General features: G+C 42.5%; 1 protein-coding gene across 1 annotated transcript in view; it reads right to left on the reverse strand.

Moving 5' to 3' along the window:
- DUSP16 (dual specificity phosphatase 16) overlaps positions 1-22,783 on the reverse strand; it is a 231,182-nt gene extending 208,399 nt beyond the window's left edge. The window contains exon 1 of the mRNA XM_069228021.1: positions 22,605-22,783. The gene's annotated coding sequence lies outside the window, so the exon portion shown is untranslated. The remainder of the gene's footprint in view (positions 1-22,604) is intronic.
- Positions 22,784-24,617: the final 1,834 nt, after the last annotated feature.

The following is a 24,617-nucleotide window of genomic DNA, read 5'->3' on the forward strand; positions in this document are numbered from 1 at the left end:
TGTTTGCCAAATACAGGTTTTACGTATCACCAACAAATAGGAAGAAGCTATTTTACAATTAGCTGGTAACCTGCTTTAAGTGCACAGTGAAAGAGGCCATAGAACTCCTGTAGAGGAGGAGTGGGTAGTGGTTTGCGACTACCCACACACGTCCACACACACCCATCCATTCAAGAATTTCTTGAATAAGACAATTAGCTCAATTGTATACATTGAAATTACGGTAATTAGAACTTTGTCAGCTACGTATTCTTTCCAGGCTTGGACAAACGTTTAATGAGAGAATTTATTTTCTTCATAATATGTATGGTGAGATATAAGAATTGTAGGTGATGAGCTCCTCCCAGCCCGCAGTAGATGAAAGACCTTGAAAAAACAATGGTATTACACAAAATGATCAGAATGGCTAACATTTTATATCTGGAACTTAATTACTATGGCTTTCAGGAATAACAACATCCCCAACAATTCAGTGTACATCTAATTAAGGATCTTTGTATTTCTAGACCTACCGCCCCCTTTCAAGGTTCTATGATTAATACCGACTAGGCTGACTTCAGAGTTCAGCAGCTATCTCGGAAGGATAAAGACAATCAAGTAAACAGGAAAACAAAAAAAAACAAAAAAAAGACACGTTGTTCACACATATGAGTGGGGTTTGGCAGACTGCCTTCAACCATCCACCCACCTCACTTAAAAACCCATTCACAAACTCTGAATGTAAATTATGGGATTATAACTTTCTATACACACTTTACAAATAGGCCTTTAAAAAAAATTGGGAGTAGCTAAAGTTCAATTTGTAAATTTAAAACACAAATACTTAAACGGTTAAATGCAAACAAAAGACCCAGTACTACAAGGTAAAGTTTGAATACAATTAACAAGCAAATTAAATGAAGTTAGAAATATAGCCTGACATAGAAAACAAAATGAGATCATATGGACAAACAACTGAACTTGCATGGGGACTAAAACAAGAGAAAGATAATGTCAGAGACCCTAACAGAAATTTAAGGTTGTGAATTTCAAATAACAAGACCACAAGGTTTTCTCTGGTGCAGAGCAGTTGCTGAAAATGAACTGCTATATAATATTATTGAAGTTCTTAACACACCCATTGAAAGAAAACAGTGACAAATCAATTAGGAAATGTAGTTACTGGACACATGCCTGTAGACAATAATCAGAGGAACATCACTCTCTGCTAGTACATATAGCAGGTCTTCTCTCGTAAACATCTATTAATTGCTCAACCAAGTCAAAATTAAAGACTCTAGGAATTAATGAACCAAGCTGTTAACTAAACCAGGTTGAAGAATCTAGCTCTGAAAGCTCACTGGAACAATCTGACATGTGTTTTAATCTCCAAGAAAGTTCCAAGGCCGAAAAATGATATTTTGCTGATGAGAGGCTTTTTAGATCTTCTGAACTGGTACTCCTCTCAGAAGGGTGCAGTAGCAGTCACACCCATTCTAGAAAGGGAACAAAAAAAGTCCACTGTACACTTGTCTATCAATTCATAACAATGTTAGACTGCATGGGAAATTAACCCCTTCGCTGCCAGGCCTTTCCCCCCTCAGGTGCCCAGCCTTTTTTTGGGTATTTGGGTCAGTTCGCACTTAGGCCCTCATAACATTTTGTCCACATAAGCTACCCACACCAAATGTGCATCCTTTTTTCCCCCCAACATCCTGGGGATTCTAGAGGCATCCAGACTTTGTGGGTTCCCCTGAAGGAGACCAAGAAATTAGCCAAAATGCAGTGAACATTTTGTTTGAATTTTTTCTTTTTTTAAATGGGAAAAAGGGCTGCAGAAGAAGGCTTGAGGTTTTTCCCCTGAAAATGGCATCAGCAAAGAGTTTGCGGTGGTAAAATTACCAGCTTCCCAGCTTTCAGGAACAGGGAGACTTGAATCAGAAAACCCAATTTTTCAACACAATTTTGGCATTTTGCTGGGACATACCCCATTTATACGATTGTTTGTGCTTTCAGTCTCCTTCCAGTCAGTGACAGAAATAGGTGTGACACCAATGCTGGATCCCAGAAAACTAAACATTTCTGAAAAGTAAACAAAATTCTGAATTCAGCAAAGGGTAATTTGTGTAGATCCTACAAGGGTTTCCTACAGAAAATAACTGAAATAAAAAAATATTGAAATTGAGGTTAAAAAAAAAAAAAAAAAAAAATGCCATTTTTCTCTACGTTTTACTCTAACTTTTTCCTGCAAGGTCACATTTTTTAAAGCAATATACCGTTACGTCTGCTGTGCTCTTCTGGTCACGGGGATATATAGGGTTTGTATGTTCATCAAGAACCCTAGGTAACCAGAGCCAATAACTGAGCTGCACCTTGCGATGGGTTTTCATTCTATACCGGGTACACAGCAATTCATTTGCTGAAATATAAAGAGTGAAAAGTAGGTATCAAGAAAACCTTTGTATTTCCAAAATGGGCACAAGATAAGGTGTTGAGAAGCAGTGGTTATTGCACATCTCTGAATTCCAGGGTGCCCATACTAGCATGTGAATTACAGGGCATTTCTCAATTACACGTCTTTTTTACACACTGTCTTACATTTGGAAGGAAATAATAAAGAGAAAGACAGGGAAGAACCAAAAACATGTCAAAATTGAGGGGGAACTAAAGTGGGTCCAAAAGGGCAGTTTGAAAAAAAAAAAATTTATGCTGACAAGTGCAGCAGACTTTTTATTAGTATAGATGGGACAATGTTGAGTGGTAGGAATTTTGTGGATTCATGCAGATTCCGGAATGTTCCATCACAAAAATGTGTGGTTTTCAGCAAAGTTGGAGGTTTGCAGGACATTGTGGGTAAGAAAATGGTGTGGAGTGCATGTGAAGCACACCACCCGGGAATCAACCAGATGTTAAGTATTCAGATGTGTCTGGGTCTTGTGGATTTTTCTACATGGCAGCATCCCAAAGTCAAAAAAGTGCAGCCCTTAGCATTCCAAGTTGGACGATTTTGATCTCATGGCCCAAATGTTAAACCAAAACCCCAAATAATCAGTGGGATAAAATGTTTTATTGTTCAGGGGAAGAGCTGAAAGACTGTTACCCCCTTCAGTTGGTGTGGGGGCATAACCAGGCCCATACTGGTTGGTAGCCACCACCCCACTTTTTTTTATTGTTTTATTTCATGCCATCTAGTAGACTTTCTGCCCCCCACCAGGGTGTGGATCGGGAGTGAATTCCCCATCTGCTCACTGGTGGGCAGAACAACTTTGGCCCCATTTATTTAGGGTGGGGGTATGGCCATACTCCAACTTCTTATTTTGAAAAAAAAATCTTCCCTGGTGGGCTTTCTGCTCCCCTTAGGGGGCAGATGGGCCTTCCAAAAATAGGCTGGCCAACAGTAATGTGCCCCCATGGGGAGCGACCCTTGCCCAAGGGGCAGCCCCCCCAAACAAAACACACACACACCAATCCCTGGTGTCAAGTGGTTTCTGCCCCCAGGGGGAGCAGAAATAGCCTAAAAACAATTTAGCACCCTAGGGAGCGACCCTTGCCTAAGGGGTCACTCCCTACACATTAAAAATAAAAAATAAAAAACACATAAAACAAACATTATCCCTGGTGCCCCCCACCCCGAGGTGCGGCCCTTACCCAAGGGGCCGCTCCCCTTATACGTAAATATTCCCTGGTGTCTAGTGGTTTCATGGCCTAGAAACAATTTGGCCCCCCAGGGAGCGACCCAAAGGGGGGCAGAAATGGCCTAAAAATTATTCCCCCCCCCCCCCCCGGGGAGCGGCCCTTGCCCAAGGAGCCGCTCCCCTCATGTTTATTTCCAGGGATGTGGAATTCCTATCGCCCGACGCCCGGGACATCTTGTTTGGGGTCAAGGGCTACAAGTTTTTATGTTTACTTTGTCCTTGGGACAAGTAGGCCCAACCCTCTGCAGCACAAACCCTTTGGCTGCCTGTTTACAGAGAGTGGAACTCTCTGCAGTTGAGGTAATGTGTTTCCAAAAGATAATGCTGTTCGAACTTGTATTTATGGTTCATTATTTGAAATCCTTCATTATTAGGGTGAGTGCTGTAAATACATTTTTTAAGGTCACACTTCACTACTGATGTTGGTTCCAGTTAAAAAAAAAAAACGTGTGTACACATGTTTGAAAAGTTTAGGCTATGAGGCTATGTATAATGCTCCCAGAATGCTTTCTGATTAGATGCAAATGAAGTGTCATTTAGTAAAATATGTTAGTGCATGCTAGTATTTCCCAAAAATATTTCTAATGGAAAATCAGTGTAACGATTTTCAACACGATTATGGGAAGCATGAAAATAAACAAACACTGACAAAGCCAACTGATCTGACATGTTTTTATAAGTCTTTTAGTTTCATCAATGCGTGTCTTGTTTTGACATGGCTTTTGTAACACTTTATTGTTGTGGGAGCTATCAGGCCCTCAACACTGTAACAAACACTGGCAACAAAAAAAAAAAACATTTTTGAACTCTAAAAACACACGTTGCCACCATTGGCATAACAAAGGCCCCGCAGCCGCCCTCCTGGGGGCCCCTTCAGCACAGCACCTGGCCTGAGTGAGTCTGGAGAGGGGGCTCCCCCATGTTCTTTGCAAAGGGGCACCCTCCAGTTTCGTTACGTCACTGATTGCCACTGTAGTTCCTGACACTGAACAAAACTACTTTGTGTGCCAATATGCTCCTTGTGGAAGAGCAGAATGCGATCGCTCACAGTAAAGCCAGCCGAAAGAGAGAGAAATAGAAGATCAATAAAAAAAAAATGTTTTGTTAACACCAGACCTAATTAGGGACCAACACCCACATGTAGGTAGCTTTTTGCATGTCGCAAACAGCGACTTTCGCTGTTTGCGGCGTGCAAAAAGCACATTGCGATGCACAAACCCAGTTTTGCGATTCGGTAACCTGGTTACCGAATCGCAAAACAGGTTTGCGACTCGCAATTAGGAAGGGGTGTTCCCTTCCTAATTGTGACTCGCAGTGCAATGTAGGATTGTTTTGTGACCGCGGGCGCAAACCAATCGCAGTTTGCACCCATTTCAAATGGGTGCTAACACTTTCGCTAAAGGGAAGGGGTCCCCATAGGACCCCTTCCCCATTGTGAATGTCACTGTAAAAAAAAATTCAGAGCAGGCATTGGTCCTGCGGAACACTGCCTGCTCTGAAAAAATGAAACGAAAACGTTTCATTTTTCGTTTTTGTAATGCATCTCGTTTTCCTTTAAGGAAAACGGACTGCATTACAAAAAAAAACAAAAAAACTGCTTTATTAAAAAGCAGTCACAGACATGGTGGTCTGCTGTCTCCAGCAGGCCACCATCCCTGTGAGGGCCGCCATTCGCAAGGGGGTCGCAAATTGCAACCCACCTCATGATTATTCATGAGGTGGGCATTTGCGAAGCCCTTGCGAATCACAGATGGTGTCAGGGACACCATCCTACATTTGGATTTGCGACTCGCAATTGCGAGTCTCTCTGACTCGCAATTTGTGGGTCGCAAATCTGAACCTACTGACATGTGGCCCCAAATTCTTAAAGAAAGTCACAAAAGTGCGCCCATGGTATATGTCGTAACCCTATAAAATATTTGTGAACTGTATTTTAGCATGGGTAAATACGATGTGTAGATTTGCTCATGTGAAAATCTATTGAGCATTTGCAAGTTCATTTTCCCTCCAGCCACTTTCTTCCCAACCCTGGAAGAAGTTCTAATTCTGCCATTGTCAGGAGTAAATGTCCAACCTTTCTTATTATGGGAAAATATTAGAGAGAAGCTGGTGAAAATCTTTAAAACATACAGGTTAGTAGGTTTGCAGACTCAAAGGCATTCCAGCCCTGGAACTATTGCTTACTGCTTCCTCCAGCCCCAGTATGCAGATCTGCAGAAAGGTGGAAAAATAAGGAAATTGCTACAGTAGGGATTGAAACTGCAAGTATTCAAGCCATACTAAGGTAGTAGCCCTGGCATAATCAGAGACGCTATTATCAGAGCTCTTACATAATGAGATTGCTGCCATAATTTGTTGCCACACTACATGGCACCAAAGGGACAAGTAGATCTTTTTACAGGACAAGTAGATTTGAGAAGCAACCTGTCCCCTGGACAAGTAGATATTTTAATAAATTCCACACCTCTGATTTCACACACACAAAAAAAAAAAATACCCCTGGTGTCTAGTGGGCATTTCTGCTGCCAGAAATGCTTGCAGAGACAGGAAAGGAAAGGCCTTTCCTTTCATGTCTCTGCTTGCCCCCTCCTCCCGAGCAGAAGGGAAATGCTAAGCATTTCTCTTCCGCAATCGCGCTGGAAGCATGCTTCCAGTGCAATGGGAGGTGACCTCTGATGAGGTCAGCACGCTTTCCCGTGCTGACGTCATCAGACGTCACTGGTGGGTGGGGGGAGGGGGGGTTGAAGAGTTCAGGGTGGAAGGGGAAGCGATTCCCCTTCCAGCCCTGACCTGGGAGGGTAGGAGGGGGGTGGCCCGGTATATGGACGTAATGGTTACATCCATGACGCCACACAGGCGCTGCCATGGACGTAACCATTACGTCCATGGCGGTAAAGGGGTTAATCTAGAGGTGGTCTGTTTTTGTACACTTTTCCATCTTAAAGCCTTCAAAAATCTAAGTGTCATCAAATTGAAATGGATGAGTTCTGTTGATGCAGTGGCTCAGGGTCCTCTTGGGGGCCCAACTTATGAGGTTTTTCCTCATTCATGGGTGAATGATTCAGCAGAATAAATGAAGACAGTGATATCAAAGTCTTCATCCACTTTTGGGAGGGGCAAACATTTTACACTGAGTTGTTATATTCACAGAAAACATGCTACGGGCCTAAGCGAAAGGGCTTGCAACTCGCCTATTTTTCTGGTAGAAGTTATTTTCAAAATTAACGTGTTGTTCATATGAAGAACATTAAGTGACAAGAATGTAATGGTTTAAACGTAGGTCCTTTCAGGAATCAGGTTCAACTCTCAAGAAGATATCCAAAAAAGTACCTGTGGAAAAGTATTTTTTAAACCTTTAACAACTGGATACAAGTGTAGGCTTCCATAATGAGACTTGAAAAACTGGAAAGTGAACCTGCAGCTAGCTAAACGCTGACTGTTCCTAAGCTAAGATCTTTTTCAGATAATAAAAAGGCAAACTGAACGACATGAACCACACAGATCTGAAATTGTCCCAAAGTGGACAAACTGCAAATAAATAGCAAACACAGGCTATCTGATCAAGAACAGTGGTCTAGTGGGAAGGAGGGACCCATGGCCACTAATAAAATGCTCACTACCTGTGCTAGAAGCTGAAATGCTGACAAAGCTAGCTTTTAAAGTTCTGGGATTAGAACCTTAGGGTCTGAAGGATTGGGTTTAACAAGTGGCCCTTCATCTCAAATGACAATGAAAAGACAATGAAGGTGAGCATAGCTTGGTACCACAGAGTCCTGGACTAATTCAGTGCAAAGAGGATCACATGTACCTCAATCTTCTATATTAATTTCTGAAGTAGCAGTACCAGTGGGAAGGCACAGCAACGGTGAAACATTTGAGGTAAAGAGAATGTTTTCCCTAGGAACAATTTTCTGGGTTACTTCATAAAACAAAAATTGCTGCATTTCTTGTTCTCCCCTGTGGCAAAAAGATTGATATGTGGTGTCCACAGAAGACAAACAATAAGCATGCTACCACTTGATGTGAATCCCACTTGTGGCAGAAGGAAGACATTCTGCTTAGAAGGTCGGTCTTCAAATTCTCAGACCCCAGGGTATAAGCCTTTGACAGAACAATTCCGCTTGCACGATTCCCCTGGGCACAACTGCTTCAAGCTTAGCCAACCCTGCTTGTTCACAAAGTACACTGAAGACGTATTGTCTGTGAGTATCTAAATCTAGGAACACTTTATCAAAGTGAGCACCTCATCCCTGCAGTGATGCAACTGTGAAAATCATTATGTGGAGCCAAGGAGTTACGAAAGGACTGTCAATCTTTAAATTGGGTAGACAAGTACACCACTAAAATCCCTGACGGGAGGCTAAAGGTTAATTTAATCCTTGAGGCTGCTGTAGTATTAGTTAAAAGACTGCCTTAGGTACAAGTGCTGTAGTTTCATCCTCAGCCAGGCATTAAGAACTACTTAGATGCACAATGCCACAAGTCCTAAAAACATTCAACACCACTATGTTTATGTTCACCAATCTTTCAAGGTGAAAATGAACAATAAAATCTGAAGAAAGTATGATTTGCTCATACTTATGAAATATGTCAGCCAAAGGGCAACTATATGAGCAAGGGATTTCAGTAGCTGAGCGATTGACAATGCTCTCAGAAGCCTATCGTTTAGGCAGGGGAATAAAAAGTAACAGCGCACATGAGGAGGAGACACAATCACCACCATCATCTTGGTGAGCACCCAAGGAGCTGACTTCAACAAGAAGCATAGGGCTACAAACTGATAACATTTCAACTCCACCACAAACCACACAAAAAGAGGTTGTGCTATAACTATTTAACTCATTAGGACTGGAGACTATTTTCTCCATTTCACAGGGCATTACCCATAAGGATAAAGACAAATTTGAGGCACCTCAGAGAAGCACAATTATTAAGAACCAGTAACCAGCTATGAAAATAAAATATTAATTGCCATGCCAACACATCTGGCTGCTGTGCCTATACAGCCAACAGTGACACGGTGGCACTAGAATACTAAGCATGTATAATTGTAAATCGGAAAAATTACTAGTCCAATCACAGACAATGTAATGTTAATTCAATTGTAGTTTACATATCTGCAATATTCCAAGCACTGTAACATGCTGAACTCCTTAGCATCTGGAAACAGACAGCTAAAGAGGTCTGTAAGCAGAAGTTAACGGAGAGTGAGAAGTTGGGCATGGGGGAATATGATTGAGACATTTACATCTCTTTGGCATAGATCCAGAGAAGATGAGACAGCATATTTCAGAAGGTGTGTGCTTCTTGAACAAAGGCTAGTACAAAGAATATTCAAGGGAGGTTAAGGAACTAAGGAAGTCCATACAGCGGTTAATATACCAAAAGTTTAAATAAATGAATTTTGTAGTGTAAGTTAAGTTATAATGTAGACAGGGAGGGGAAAAACCTGGTTTACTTCCTTGGGAAAAATACCACATGAAGCAATTTGGCCCGAATCACAAAATTTCTGGTCCTATGTCAAAGCAAGCATGAGAAACCTTCCTACTCATGCAGGGATAAGCAACTTAGCCAGATGACAACCACAATTTTGGAATGCATATAGTTTGTATATTAGACGGTGTCTCCTAAATTATCATTTCTTAGAGTGTTACTAACTCAGCATTTAATTCATAGCCATCACTGCTAAATTCTCATTTCTGTCCTGTGCATGTAAAGTGGCCATCTTACTTCATCTTGGACAACTTCTCAAATCTCGGGTTTTCAAATGACAATGGATGTTTTTCTGAGATCATATATCTTGTGGCCTGTGACAATTTGTAGCTTGCAGGATCAGCTCCTTGCTTAAGTATGCACACCAAGCTTCTCGATGTAATAAAACTATACAATTTAAAAAGGGAACATTCTCACAAAGGCAACAAAGGTCTGGTGTACGTCAACTCCAAATAATTAATTTTTCAACAAGCCATACATTGGTGAATGTAAGGGAATCCCTCTTTTTGCATGATAACCCCCAAAGTTTTTGGACATAAGTTGCTAGGTTTTCAAATCTGAAGATGCAGGGAGGCATGCTACCCAGAACTCCGTGTCAATGCTCTGACCCTTAAATCATGTATGTCTGACTGTCAGACACACAATTTGCATTACTTTTAAGTCTGAGGTATATGGTACCAGGGGTACCGAGGTCCTGTAAGCTAAAGTGTTCCTCATGGACTACAATACTTATTGAGCCACCACAAGTGTGACAAAGCAAAGTAAGTCCCCTTGCCTGCCACTGCTAAGTCACCCCTAAAGTAGACCTATCGAGCCGTAAGGCAGGGTGTTTCATATTAAAAAGTAGGTCACATGTTTTTATATGTCATGACAGTAAACGCTCCAAATTGTCTTTTTTGCTGTAGAAAAGCTAGTAGCCCTTTAGCAAGTACAGGGTTGCACGCTGACAACTCAGCTGTGCCAACTTCTGAATGTGACTACTAAAGCTGGTACTTCAAGGTATCAAAGGAATTGTTAAATTAAAACAGACCTGATGTCCAAGTTGAATTTAATGCATCTTTTAAGTAAATAGCAACTTTAGAAAGTAGACAGTTTTACAGTGCTCCTGTGTGGTTGCTGGCCATGAGACAACTTTCTGCCCTTTCTGGGGGGGTGGTGTGAACAACTCTCAGTAATGAACACAAAGTTCCTGCCATTGACAGAGGTGTCACTTATCCCGGACAGGAAGGCTAAACAGAGTGTGCGTTCAAAAGGCGAGCATAAGAAGGGAAGCAGCCTTCGAAGGGCATATGATGGACACACAGGAGAGGGACTGCTCTTTTGTTCCGGTTGACAGATTCGGGTCACGGACAGAAAAGGGGAAACATTAACCAAACCAGTTTTCTCGTGGAAGTCTAGCCCTCAGGTAGCCCAACCTCTGGGGTGGGCTACCAAGATCCACAAACTGAGCAGGGTTCAGCCTTTTTGGGAGTCAGCAGAATATTGCATTCTGGTATAGCTAGGTGCCAGAAGTCGTCATAGGGCAGGAGGTGCATCTTTCGGCATCTTCAGAACCTGTATCGCTCGCATCAGGACCACCCCACTGAAGTCTACTGTGGTTCCCCCATACAGCCTGGAACTGAACTGGAGTCTGCTTTTACTGGAACGTAACTGTCCTGCCACGCCTTACTGGACCGTGTGACTTGCCCCCTATCGGAACTGGGTAACCAAATAGGCCAGAATAACTGAACACAACTTTGCAAAAAAGTTTTCCAAGCAACTGCTAACCGCAGTAGTGCTCAATGCTTGTTTGCGATTTGAGTGAAAAGCATTGATTTATTATTTGCTTAATAATTTATATCTATGAAACTCTTCGGTGTCTAAACATTTATTTTAAAAAGTGCAATTTTAATTAATTGGTGACAGATCTGTGTGTCGTGTTTCTTTCTTGTTCAACTGTTTTGGTAATTCTAAATGCTTTCCGCTTGTTCCTACAATAAAGCCTGACTGCTCGAAGCCACAGCTCCAAGGTATGATCTAAGGTCTTGCAAACAAACCTGACTGGACCCAAGATGGGTTTGTGAGTTTATTACATGGTGAGGTTGCACAACCGCTCCATATAATGAAGCGCTTTTCTCACAGTGTACCTGGTGGGGTGCAGCATCCAAGATGCAGACAGCAGAGACCATAAACTTTTGTAATCAATCAAAATTGAGAAGATAAGTGACTGAAAGGAAGAAATTTCCTTCACAGAAAGGACAAATATGTTTGCCAGAAAACCCAGAAGCAGCATATTGACAGCTGGGTGAGCTTTGCCATGGCTTGATGTAGAGGGACTAACAAAAATTGCGTCAGGACTATCAAGAAGTCTATCTGTATCTTTTCACTCCATAATAAACATGTTTAAAATATCATAATTATCATAGTCTGCAACATTTCTTGTTACCTTGTGGGTACATACCTGTCAACTGTTCAAGAACTATGATTACTGAGAATTCTGCTAACAACCAATCCACCAGCATTTCAACATGCAATCAAAGACATGCCCCAGCTTTATGTTCAACACTGCCAATTGGTAGCACGCCTCTATTCTCAGAACATTGTGTGCTCTATAAGAAGAGGGACACAACACATCCATCGCCTTAATGTCTAAATGGAAACTCATAGATCGACCACTATTGAGATGCTAGAAAAAATGATTTGAGGAAAATTCATGAAATGTCAACCCTGGATGCCATCCTGCTCACTGACTCTTGCGTCACTGGGTCAGCTTGTTCAGTGTTCCTCATGCAAATGGGTCACTTCCTGTTAATTGCTACTCAGAACTCTCCTGCACTCTTCCGCGTAACGTTCATGTACTAATGCCATGTCTTTTAGACAACTATGTCTGTCATTTTGGGGAAGGATAAAGTTGCTATAACCTACTTTACCAAGCTGATGCAGTGTGACTGATGCATGTGTAGCATAGTGAACAAACTTCAAACGTGCAATGTTTTGGGACTCCTACTGCTTTAAGACTTCACACAGGCTCTATGGGACTCGACTTGTTATGCGGGCATTTCCCAGAGATCCAGGCTCTGGTGAGATCATCAGCAAAGCATTCCAGTGTGTAAAGAAATAGTCATGCAGCCACCAAATGCACTTTCCTGTAAACTGCAGCTGTTTTTAAACAAAAGGGCAAGATTAGTTATAGCAGCTTACTACAGGCTACCACTGATAGCGTGCTTACAGACTTAGAGGACTGTTAATAAGGAAACTGCACATATTTTAATGTGGTTTCCATCTCAAGGGAAAGCAGAAAAATTATGGGTGAGAGTTTTGTACAATTATGTTACCTAGAAATAGAGAAACAGTTAAGATAGGTTAATTGGCCCTAAATACTTTAAGTTTAATACGATTCTTCTCCCCGCAAATTGCTGTAACTCGGTACTGCAAGTGTATAGCCTACTGCCCATGACCATACGAAAAATGAACTGATGTACATAAAAATCTTCAACAGATTTTAAAACATGGCCTGATGTTAAACAAGCAATTGTCTTCGAAGCAGCCAAGAAGCAACATGGGACCGCACAAGGTATGATACAAATAAATAAAAATAAACACATGTGAAAAGACGGAATTCAAAAACACATTCGGCGAGGTCAGCAGATCCGCCAACGCAAAGAATCAAAATCACAGTCAGTCCAGAGGATGAAACAAAACGTCACGAGCGGACATTGACTATCATGTCGGAGTTCAAAGCATCCTAACCCATATCACTCAAGATCAGTCACAGTCTTTCCTAATCACTGCCATTTTATGTGTGGTTAAGACAGTAACCGCCCAGCTCTCATGTAACTCCTAGGTAATGTGTTGTAAACTCAACAGCGCAGTAAACAAGACAAACAAAGGCACTGACAGCAGTTATTTTATGCCGAGGTTTAGTTCACACAATTGTTACATCGCTAGTAGATTATGCTCTGTCACACAATCCCTTATATATTTTTTTAAATCCTCCCTTGTGGCAATTACGAGGCCGAGGAGCAGGGATGCATAATATTTTACCAGAATTAGGTCTTACTTATGGTCCAGTTCATTAATCTCACCCCCCTTCCGAGTTTTGTTAGTCCAAGAAATTCAGGAGTAAGTACCACTTATGCCAGGAGAATGACCGAGTGATTGTTTACTGAGTACGTCCACCTACTCACAGAAAAAGCTTTGTGGGTCCTGGCTTGGGAGAATACATCTGGTTATGGCTTCCGTGCATTAATGGGCAGTTGCATCTACCACTCTAGCAATTCACAGGGTACGTTTACCTTTCCAAACCACAAACAGCATCTCAAACTAAATGCCTGTTCCGCAACAAATACTGAAAAGGATAGACTAATTCCATGTGTTCTGAAATCTGTATTAGAGACTAGCTATCTTGTGAATCACATAACTACTTATAAACACAGTTACTGGCAAGCACTTACCCAAAATTGCTAGTGCTACCAACTAACTCAACCTGCTCTTGCTGGTATCCAGTACTTCAAAGAAATAATACAACTCGACAGATCGAGAACTGCAAAACTATGCTTTATTGCATCAAGTAGCAGCCTAAAAAAAATAGGAGCAGCCGTAGGATAACCCGTTTGTACAAGGATCCCAAGTGAACACACTGATGCTTAGCTAGCAAGAACATGCACCCAAGAGATCAGTCGGCTTCCCAGAAAACGAGACTGTGTAACCTGACCGATAGAGGGTTCACTTTGTTAACTGGAAACCAAGGACGCGCAGCCTGAAGAATCCCACTCAACTAAAGAATGGGAATGCAAGCAAAGCTACTCAACATGTATCACAACAACCCTGGTGAGTAAATCATTAGGCTGGAACTTCTGTTATCAATGATCTGTCTACACAGCTTCACAATAAGGAACTCGATGGGTCACTGTTTTGTACAGAAAATGAGACTGTGCATCAGTCATTTGCCTAGAGAACATCAGTGTGAGCGAACCCTGAGATCACTGCAGATAAAAGAAGGGGACTGTGAGAACACCAACGGATCACTATGCTATCTAGAAAGGGAGACAGTTCAACCTGACGGACCACTCTTCTGACTGAGACTGTCAGGGATGCGTCTTATGTCCCCAAAATAGTACTATGCTAACTGTGGCACTTCTCTTCCGAGTAAAGGAAGAGACTGCAACCTTTGCATTTCTATATTAGTAACACCAGTGCGAACAGGTTCACTGTGCTGTCTAGAAAACACTGCGCGATCTGTGGGATCGCTCTTCTGGAAAGAGAATGACATCACACTTCTGCCTGAAGCCGCACTGTAAGCAACTTCCTATATATATATTTTTTTAAATACTAAAAATTAAGAGGTGTGCGGGCAGCTCCGCTTGCGGAGCTAACAGAGTTTTTGGAACTCCACGCTCTGCTTGGAGCACAGAGTTAGTCCAAAACCCTGCTAGCCCCACCGGTAGAGCGGAGCTCGCCTGGTGCATGCTGCAGCCCATAACTGGGCTGCTGCGCGCACAGGAGCAGAGGCTAGAGGGAGGTAGCAGCTGTAGACTTGTCACCATCGGATGACCAGGAGAGGAGGACCCCCTGGAAAACCCAAGTAAGTCCTTGTCTCTTTCTTCTGTCGGTGTTTGTGCACAATCAAGACCTGAACAAGCAGCTTTCTCAGGCCAGGGCCACAGGCAGTGAAAGCTGCTGTTTCAAGACCTCTTGTACACTGGCCTGCCCCGTGTACACTGCACACAGGACAGGCAGGTGCACAAGAGTCCTGAAACTGCAGCTTTCACTGCCTACGGCCCTCCTGAATGTGCCTGTTCTCTGCAGCACTAAGCATGGTCGGACCTGGCTAACCAACCCTGCTCAGTGCTGCCGAGATCTGGCACACTCAGGAGGACTCCACGGGTCACGGAACTCCGCCTCCACGGAATTCCATGGAGTTTTTAATTCAACTCTGCTGAGTTGTACTCTGTGAACCCCACCCAGCTGAGACTGTGCAATCCTTGGAACTGCTTCTCTGTCTACGGAATGAGAACAAAGCCAGGGATCATACTTCTATTCAGAAAGTTACATTGCTTACCTGAATGGTGGCTAGAAAAATAAACTGTACAACCTTTGTGAACACTCTTCTGCTTAGAAAAAAGTGAGAGTAAATAATCTGCAGTGCAACTGAAGCTTCTGGAATCCATATTCTTTGAGAGCTAACTCACCAAGGCCCATTAGAAACAGCTCTGGGAATCAGAGCCACAGCATTGCCCTAGTTGGTATATTGGGCGGTGAAAGGCGATTGGAGGGGGGGGGGGGTTTATATATTTATTTTTCTAGCATATACACACACAGACATATATATAAAAAACATCAAGTACACTTTTTCCTGCACCTGCCTTGGAAATTAAATGAGATGAAAGGGGCTGTGCAAAGTGAAAGTGTTGCAAAATACAACATTCAATGAGCCAGCTACTTTTAAAAGAATGAATTCCAAGTAATAACATACAACTTACCTTTAGGTCACTTTTATTGTTCTTGTCAGGATAGTACGAGATGCGCTCAAACTCTAATTTATGGCCTTATTCTTATTTACACATTATATATTTTTTTCTAGTACTGTTGTTTTCACGCTTTGCGACTTTATCCTACCAGCATTGCTGCTTTGCAGCATGGCAACTCCAATACAAATAGAAAACTATCACATTTCCCGAGCCGCAATCAACATCACTTGCACTGAAATACATTTTCTGGAAGGCTGCCCATTCTCTTTACTGGAATTCTTCCAGCATGTCTGGTAAGAGAAACTGGATCTGCCTGGGACCATCATGGTCCCAAACTGGACCCACTTGTGGTGAAAAATAACCAGGGTAGGACTTGGCCGACACAGACATGCATTACAGTGGCGCAACCAGAACGTAAGTCCAGAAGGAAACCAAACAAGAAAAGGTTGTGTACTTTACAAACAATGGTAAACTGAACTCTGGAAGATTGAATACTGGCCAGACAGCACAGCCCATCAACACCGAAACTGGCAAGCGACTTCAGCTCTAAACATTTATCTGGTATCGTTTTATAGCTGTATTTCCTGCATTAGCAGTTTCATAACCGAGAATATCAAACTCAGCTCGATTTTACAAAATACAAGAAGCATCTTTTTTTTAAAATAAATAATTCATACAATGCTCGGAAACAAGTTCGGAGTGGAATGCAATCGGGGGAACAGTGCAGCTAAAATGAGATTAGAGAGCCCTTAACCTCGAGGTCATCGGTTGAAATCCTTGTGGAGTTACGGTCCCAGAATTCACTGGCGGCTCTTGGTCTATGTTAGAGCTAGTGCATTCTGGTTTGCAGTGGCCGGCTTTCTAAGGCTACAATTCCACTCTCAAAGAATCAAGAACTGTGACTCTCGAACACCCACAGCCTACACATCCAAAATAGGCAGAACTGCACCAAACACAAACCACATTCACACTGGGTAGCTGAAGTGAGGATGCAGGATAGGGTCGATACAGTGAAAGCGTAGGAAAGGGATATGGGAGAGAAACTCAAAGGTGTTTTTTCCTCAACTATTCTGGATCCTGGTCTTATCCATTGACTTTAATTTAAGAACTCCCTCCTGCTTTGAATCCATCAGGAGGTTAAATTGACTCTGGTGGTATTATGCTACCAGGGTGGGGAGAGGTAGCGATAATGAAGCATGACACTATTAGGTGTGTGAGGCTTCCTCTTCCATAAGAAATGATCTTCATTTGTCAAGGACACCTGGGCACGGCCTCCCCTCTTTCAGCTTACTAGTGTTTACTCCCATTTATTAGCAGGTAAAAAAAACTGGAGTGGGTTTTCTACCAATGGCAGCCACACTTGGTTGTGACAATAGGTTGTTTTAGAAAGACATGTGGCTGTCTTTATCTCCTCTTCTCCCTTCTTGTGATAAGTGAAGCCTGTTTGATTTTACCAACAAAATTAAAAATCTTGTTGAATCACTGCTGAATTCCAAACCACATACACACAATCAGGGGGAAGAAATCGGCTGGAAAAATCTTTGCAGTATACAACACACCTACGTCGATTTCGGCAGTAGCAAGCTGCCCACAATCTGAAGGTGACATTTTATTCCAACGAGGTTAGTATTACTAGCAATTCACAACACACCATAACCATTAGAAAGAAGTGAGCGAGCATCATTCTTCCATCGTTCACCCCTGTGTTTTAAGAAGCTTTGAGTATTCAATTGAGAAAAGTAGAACAAAGACTATGCTGTCACCCTTTAAACCCGAATCTGAAAGACTTTATAGTATCCACAAAACTACTTGAGTGAGGATTACATTACAATCCTTTACTATCATCATGATTAAGTGTGGTGTATTTATGGACTAAACACAAAAAGAATGCATCCCCACCAGCAACACAAATCACACTAACTGAACCCATAGCAGAGCACCCAGTGTACCCACCACTACAACAGCAAACAAAGTGGCAAAGGCTTGAAGACCACAGTGAGTTTCTCTGTAACACCATTAAAAGCTAACAGAAATCAGTATTCAACAACTCAATAATGCCACGTACAGCCATCCAACAAATATCAACAACAAAAACAGCACTCAAGTAAATAACACTTGTTTAGATTAAATGGGTAGCTTCAATATGAGTTGTGCAGGTAATCAAAATAATCAGAGGTACTGTGAGGCAATGATGTCCACCAAAGCGGTTAGGATGGGCTAGAAAAACAATGACCAAGTGCTGGTTAGCAGGTGAGGCAAAAGGTCGCAAGACCAAAAAAACATCATCCACTGTTAACGAAGATGCCGCTTGCCACCTACTAAATAAACACACTCCTCTTTTCATGCATGTCATTTTAAACATAGCAGCCAAATTATCAAATGCTAATAACTGTCACAAAGATAATGTCTACCAACACACACACACCGTCTTTTCCCCTCCAAATTGCTATGCATTCTTGGCCATTTTAGGTCCTCTCTCCAGCTTCCCTTCTGACTGCAAGCAGGCACTCCTCGTAACGCTGTAGGCTAACTTACTGCAATGTGCCACTCTCAGCATCTCTCAGAGCCCCTTTGTGTTCAAATTCAGTAAGGCACATTTAGTTTACACAGTAAATTCTCTGACAATGCCTGACAGTACTTGATAATGCTCAGTTCTCTTATGAGTACGATCAAAACTGAACAACATTTGTGGTAGATGCAAGGGATCTTAGCAAATGAATAACTATGTAGCGTGTGGTTTCCCGTCGTATCTTATAAAGCAACAATACTAATAATGTGTTTTTTAAACAACCTGCTTTTTATATGTGCATTTTGGTGCTATAAATAAATAATAAGCGACTCCTATAAACTTACTGACTGGAGTATTAAAACTGGGAGCTGAGGGAGGTTGGAGCCGAGTGGTAGTGGACTGGTAGTGGGGAAAACAGTGAAAGTGGACTATGTCAAGGGCTTAATCAGACAATTTAAGGAACATTTTCCATACCAGAAATTATTACCTTTGCGTGTAAATGTTATTAGTGCATGGCTAGTAAGTCTGCTTGGTGACTAATATTTTCCACAGTGATGGCATCCCATGTATACTAGCTCAAGCAGTATCTAACTTTCATGCGACCTTCAATTCACAACAGGACAGTTTTGACCTGTGGCTGTTGGGAGGGGTTCCACGATCACTACCGTTTTAAAGAACTGTTCCCTTTCCTCCAGTGAGGCTTTATGTGTAATACAGTCACGTGAAGCATGCAATTATGTATGCAGTTCTTGAAAGAAAGAAATAACTAATACGTTTTAGCTTGTATCTTGCCTTAAGAGTAATTTAAAACATTCTTAAAATTAGGTGGTTTCATATCGATTATGCTCTCTTCCTGTTTTCAGGGGTCAGAATGCAGCATAAACAGATGTCTAAAGGGATTAGGAGTTACACTGATTTAAAGAGACAAATATATACTTTGAGACCGCGTCAAACCTTCCACTGTCCTGCAGGACAGCACAGACTAGATGGGACATCCACATTTAAATTTGTTGTCCACCTTCATGTCAAGGTAGCAGTACTTATGAACTTGCTCCAATTAAAATTCATTAAGCCAGACTACTGTCCGGTTTTTGCTTAACACCATGCTCTAGGTTTTGTATATACGGATTATAACTTTGCTCGATTTGCAATAATCAAGCAGAGGCTCCAGGGAATACTTTAAACCAGTAAGTGTGGAACTTAATAAAGTAGTATTATTTGCATAATAAAAACCGAGGTCCATGTCTGCCATAGATAGATTTAATAAAATAGGGGCCTGCATGGGACCACGCTTTACTTGCAGGTAGCAGAAACCTGCTTGATTAAGGAATGGACCCATACTTATTGGACAACTAAACAAATAGATTGCTACAGCTCAGGATTCAAGATAATAGATCAGAGGTGATTACCTAAGGAACTTCACTTTTTCCAGGGCAAGGGTCAATTAATAAGCAAAAAGCAGTCTTTCGACCAACAAAGGAGCAGAATAAAGGTGGCACTTGTCAGTGGACATCAAAATTCTCAAACCTTGAACCACCATACAATTATGAAAAGTAGAACAACATTTTCTTAAAATGGTTTTACGAGTTGAAGCCAAAACCCAGTCACGTAGGTGCGGACTGACCGTTTTGAAAAGAATCTTATTTAGTAGGCAGAGCATGGCCAAAAAGCAAAATATTCATAGGCGCATAACCCTATCTCCTCTCTCGAAAGCAGGAACCAGTGCGTAACCTTTGTGTCTTGCCTTGCAGCAAAGAACCTTAAACGCAGGTTTCAGAACCCTCATCCAATATAGCAGGTTTCTCTTCAGCAGTACACTGGCACGCCAACTGACAGAAATCTCTTACCTTTCTAATGAATTGTTTTATATCAATGTCTTCTATATTAGGATTCAAGTAATACCGCTAGTCTGATCTCAAACGGTTGAAATCGGCCCTTAACATCTGGGTCCCGGAGTTATACTGTCAGTATTCATCTCCCTCCTAGGTCTCTTGATCTTTATTTGTCAAATAAACCTTTGCTGTAAGCCTTACCATTTGTTGGGTGTGATCACTGTACAATCATCTGTCGAGACAATGAAAGCCAGCTACCTTGGGTTTTAACAAATGTGTCATCAAGGTAAAACCGCGTAGGCACCACAAATGGTCATTCAACATTATATAATTATTGTTTATGTGGAAATCAAGCATGGACCGCCCTTGTGCATCCATCTTTCCTTCTACAAACTGCAGATTGGGCATTTCAAAAGCCTAATTGTAGACTACACTTAAGAGACCTATATCTAAATTGCCAATCATTTTTGCTACTATAACGTCCTGAGGTGAAGCTGAAAGCATCTGGCTATTTTTGCAAAAGTTTGTATGCACTGCTCTTAATCTGAACTAACAAATCAGTTAAACTCCCTCTAACAGCAAACAGATGTTAAAGATGGTTAAGCCTCCACAACCTCACATTGTTCTGGTGCATTTTAATGAAGTAGCAATATAACTGTCGGGCATTTATCACCAATTTAGCTGTACAACAACAAGGTCCCCACTCGCTCTACCCACAGGATTCTCAGTGGCCAAAAACAGAAACATATAACCCGGTAACGATATTGACTTCGTTAAACAAGTTTGCTGGAGTAAAATTAATTGAAATTGGACTAACCCCACCTAATATTGGACTAACATCACTAGCTCCATAACAAAACTTTTAATGATGGCACTGGATCTGCAATTCAAAACACCTTCTTCCAAGCTTAAGTACACACAAATGTAACTCGGGTGCTAATTTAAAGAGGTACCCTCCCCAATAAAAATTACTGACCTACATCAACATAATCGGGCCGAGTCATGGTATTTCAAGACCGAAAACAATGTTTCGGAAAATACCTTAGCTACAAAATGCATTTTTCAGGGTTAAATAAATTATGCAGACTTAGGTCACAAATAACTTTTTATTGGGCTTTTCCTTACACACTGGCTTGACAACTTCCCAGGGGTATAAGTATAGTCCAATGAAAGGCTCGTAGAGACCACCTCATCTGTGGAGACCTTTGAAATACTTAAGTCCAGAGTTAAGGTTTACTTAAAGAAAATGTATTAGTCGCTCCCCCTTCAAATTATGTGTAGATCACTGCACATAAACAAAGTTGTAACTAGTCACATTGAGATTTTATTTAAATAAATGTTCTGTGCGAGACATTCAGTACCAAAACGTCTCTTATGGAGCAGCTGTATGAAAGCTTTAATTTTGTGTGTTATTTCATGAGAGTTACCAATCACACCGACATCATATTCTGGAAGCCATAAAAGCAGAAACCAGTGTGGACAAGTAATGCTAACACAGTTTTTATGCGGGAAGGCAATCCCTTCCCAGATGGAGCGGGCAAAACAACTGTACAACTTGTTTTAACTAACAACGGTCACGACAGTGGACCGTTGTGGGGGACGTATGGTTTAAACAACGAAAAATAATTTACGTGTCTATTTACGAGGCTCTCCACCCTACTATTCGCCACCTCAGGCCCATGAGGCAGGTTGCTAATTTTCCTTCTGCTCTTCACTGTGCAGGCAATATAGATTATTTGTGCTGGTAAAAGTTGGAAGAGAAATTAAAAATAGTAGAAATGTGTCCACAGAGCGTGCCGGAACTCAACAAAAAGAAATGTAGAATGAGAGTAAGCGATAGCAAACGTATGCACATAACTCACGCTCGGCAGCATTTCAATGTCCTTGCTATCTGCGGGTGCGCCAAATCATTTCCTAAGACATTCAAAACAATTATGCCAAGTACTGCGGTATTCAGAGCCAAAGTCAACATATTCATTGAATCAGCCAGGAATCCTGCAAGTACACAGTAGGGGAGACACATATCAAGTACCTATGTGAGGTCCCAAGGCGCCCCCCATCGATTCAATGCTGCCTCGCAAGCCGCCCAGACCGCGGAGAGTATCTACGGAGCGCTAGCGATAGGACCAGTAATGTCCAGCGAAAGCCTACGACCTGAAAGACTACGTAAAATACTTATTTTTAACTTTTGGGGTGCCCGCCGTGCGCTCTAACTTAGGAAAGCATAATCTTCCTTTGCCGGTACGTGTATCTCCTGTTTGAAACAGGCAGTCTTCTATTTTAGCGGAGACTTCCACACAACATTTGCGATTTTATTTTTATTAACTACACAATAAATTATCTATATTAGAAGTTTGGTGGGTGGGGGGAGTTTGGATAATTTCTAGAGACATTCAACCCCGATTGGTCAGCATGCCTCAGGCGGCGCAGCCCTGCGGCCCCCACTCCGGCGCGGCGTGCCTAAAGTTCAGCCACTCTGATGCCTAGAGCTCCGCTGCCGGGGCCCGGCTGTGCGGGACCGCGGCTTCCCGGTGCCTGTCAGTGCGTGCGAGACCGTGCGAGACGAACCGAGCCAACAGGGTGCTTGAGGCAACGGCACCTCCAGCACACAACACCGGTCGCCAGCTGACGGGCTCCCAACTCTTACCTGCGCCCTTCAGTGAGCGGCGCCCGAGACAGCTGGAGTCCCATGCGAAACACGGGCCGCTGCTGGTGAGGCTTCCGCCGACCGCAGCCACCCGGCCCGTACCCTGCGTCAGGAGTGCGTCCCTTCCTGTGGCCCAGTCCAGGGTCTCGCGATTCAAAGAACGCCTACTGTGTACGAAAGCCACCCGAGCTGTAAATTACGCCCCGCCCCCTTCTTTTTTTTTTTTTTTTTTTTTTTTTACAAGAACCCATTTAAATCACAGCTGTTAGAACTTTTGCTTTAACTCCTTCGCTGCCAGGCATTTTTTTGGCTATTTGGGGCAGTTTGCACTTAGGCCCTCATAACTTTTTGTCCACATAAGCTACCCATGCCAAATTTGCCTCCTTTTTTCACAAAATCCTAGGGATACTAGATGTACCCAGAGTTTGTGGGTTCCCCTAAAGGAGACCAAGAAATTAGCCAAAATACAGCAACAAATTCGTTTTTTTTAAAAAGGGGGAAAAAAGGGCTGCAGAAGAAGGCTTGTGATTATTTCCCCTGAAAATGGCATCAACATAGGGTTTGCGGTGCTAAAATCACCATCTTTCTAGCTTTCAGGGACATGCAGACTTAAATCAGAAAACCACATTTTTCAACACAATTTTGGCATTTTACTGGGATATATCCCATTTTTACTATTTTTTTTGCTTTTAGCCTCCTTCCAGTTAGTGACAGAAACAGGTATGAAACCAATGCTGGATCCCCGAGAACTAAACATTTATAAAAAGGAGACAAAATTCTGAATTCAGTAAAGGGTCATTTGTGTAGATCCTACAAGGTTTTCCTGCAGAAAATAACAGCTGGAATAAAAAAAATATTGAAAATTCTCCACGTTTTACTCTCTAACTTTTTCCTACGATGTCAGATTTGTGAAAGCAATATACCCTTACGTCTGCTGGACTCTTCTGGTTGCCGGGATATATAAGGCTTGTTGGTTTATCAAGAACTCTAGGTTCCCAGAGCCAATAAAGGAGCTGCACCTTGCAATGGTTTTCCTTGTATACCTGGTATACAGCAATTCATTTGGTGAAATATAAAGAGTGAAAAATAGGTATCAAAGAAACCTATGTATTTCCAAAATGGGCACAAGATAAGGGCCCTCATTACAACTCTGGCGGTCGGTGTTAAAGTGGCGGTAAAACCGCCAACAGGCCGGCGGTAAAAAAAATGGAATCCCGACCGTGGCGGAAACCGTCAGCATACACAGCCACTTTAACACTCCGACCGCCACGGCGGTACAAACAAACAGCGCGGCGGTCACCACCAACAGACAGGCGGAAGACAATGTACCGCCCACAGTATCATGAGAGGCCAATCCGCCACCTTTTCCGGGGCAGATTCACAGTGAACAAAAACACGGCGGAAACAGGACTTGGAAGGGAAAACGCTCACATCTACACACCCCACGAGAAACCAGGACACCATGGAGCCGGAACTCCAAATTCTACCTGCCATTCTCTTCCTGCTCCTCTACCAGGAGCACGACCGACGGCAGCGACGACCGCGGTGAGTACTGCACCTACGACACAGGGGAGGGGGGAGGGAAAAGAGAGTGACACCCCCACGCAACACGCAAAACCCCCACCCCCACCCTCACCCACTACAACACACACACAAATACATGTTGATACATTACATTTACACCCTCAACCCCCCCTGGAAGAACGCAAGGACAAAAGGAAATGAGTTGAACGAATGTAATCAATAATAAACCATTAGTCAAAAATATATATACACTATTAACAAACATATACACCAAGATTTCAAGTCTATGTACTGCACCTACATAGTCTGTGGACCACTGCGCCCAAAAAACATGGGCGAGGCCCACACAAGATACCTGAACCAAATGGAGAGAACACTGCAGGGGCATCAGATCGAAATAAAACAGGCACCTCAGGGGGAACGGAAGGGGGGGCACCTCAGCCAGATGAGTGCACGATGCCAGCTCCACGAGGGGGCACCATGCCCATT

The sequence above is a fragment of the Pleurodeles waltl genome, chromosome 4_1 (genome assembly GCF_031143425.1).
Source record: "Pleurodeles waltl isolate 20211129_DDA chromosome 4_1, aPleWal1.hap1.20221129, whole genome shotgun sequence".
In the NCBI taxonomy this organism is placed as follows: Eukaryota; Metazoa; Chordata; class Amphibia; order Caudata; family Salamandridae; genus Pleurodeles; species Pleurodeles waltl.